This window comes from Colobus angolensis, unplaced genomic scaffold, assembly GCF_000951035.1.
Source record: "Colobus angolensis palliatus isolate OR3802 unplaced genomic scaffold, Cang.pa_1.0 Scaffold69, whole genome shotgun sequence".
Classification (NCBI taxonomy): Eukaryota; Metazoa; Chordata; class Mammalia; order Primates; family Cercopithecidae; genus Colobus; species Colobus angolensis.
This window is the reverse complement of record NW_012120598.1, coordinates 12,230,093-12,231,697: the sequence shown is the minus strand read 5'-3', so window position 1 is coordinate 12,231,697 and position 1,605 is coordinate 12,230,093.

The window sequence follows — 1,605 nt, the reverse complement described above, 5'->3', positions numbered from 1 at the left end:
AAAAAAAAAAAAAAAAAAGAAAAGGGAAACTCTATTACCCTATGTTTTTCTTTAAACAGTGAAAAGTGTTTCTGAAAAGCCCTTATCTGACTTGCAGCGTAATGAGGGCAAAGGTTAATATGATATACCCTGCCCAGTAGCTCTTAAAGTGTCATCTACAGAAACTTGTTAGAAATCCAAATTTTCAGGTTCCAAACCAATCTTACTGAGCTAGAAACTGGCAGTGGAGCCTGTAGATGATTAACAAGCTCCTCTGAACATTCTGAAGTACTCTTAATGTTTGAGAATTACTGCGTTATACCAATTGTGATTCACACCCAGCGGCTGGATATGAATTGGAGTATTCTCACTGAATTCTCACTGAACTCTAGGCTGTCCTGCATTTTTTGTGTGACTTGCACTAACAATTAGAAGTCATCAAAGGCCATCACATTTATAGATAGAAAGTTCATAAAAATGATGGAGTTCATTATCATAAGATATCATTTCTCCTTTAGGGCTGTTGGTTGCAAGTAACAAACACGGAAATGTAACTGAAACTGGCTTGAACAGAAAAGGAGTAGAGAAGTGACTCAGGTAATTCAGGTCATGTAAGGTCTTATTAAGAAACTCAAGTGATAGATAAAGTCATCGCTGGGCTTAGATCTTTTCTCTTCCAGGCTGGCTTTACTCATGGTACTGGTTTACTGAAGAGTCTGATTGAAGATTATATACTATATGTTGTTCATTAATTCCTTCCTGAATTAATCACCCTTATTGTAGCAATGTTTTAGGCCCTTTATCTCAGATCCAATTATATGCCCATTTTCAGACGTGGGAATAGATTTAGACTCCAATCCCATGTTTTAAAATGTAGTTATCATCCACAATTAGGGAGAGTTCCTTAATCCCAAGAGCGAAGGAACTTGGGCTGGCAAAAGTATATAATGGCCATTTAAATCTGTAAAGTCATCTGTGAGGAATGGAATTCATAAGTCAATAACTAATCCCACCTTGGGTCCATAAATGCCCCTGTGTATATACAAGATGTTGAAATCTCTTAATCATGTTTATGGAAAGGCTAATGATATTTTTTTCCAGAGTAAAGTCAATATACATTGACTACATGATGCAGTAGCTAGACACATTGATGCAGCCTTTGGAAATTATTTTTAAAGCATGTTTCCTTTTTAGTACTTAAATCTCAAATGAATGGTTTTCATCTCTCCATCTACACTGGCGCTACCCAGTTTGACTATCTCCCTTCTTGGTTATGCTGTTCATTCCTTGCTTTCATTTTAATCCTTCTCTATTCTAGCCTCTAGGCTATCATATTGCTTGGCAACTTTTTATTTTGGAATTAATTTATACTTACAGAAATAAATAGGGTAATACAGAAAGTTCTGTTGTGCCCCTCTTCCAGTTTCACCCTTTATTACCACCTCACAGTACTCTGGTATATTCATGGAAACTAAGATTTCAACAATGGTGGATTGTTTTATGTGAACTCCAGACATTATTTGGATTTCACCAGTTTTTCCACAAACATCATCTGTTTTAGAACCTGATACAGAGTGCCACATAGCATTTACTTGTCATGTCTCTCCAGTCTCCTCTAGTCTGTGA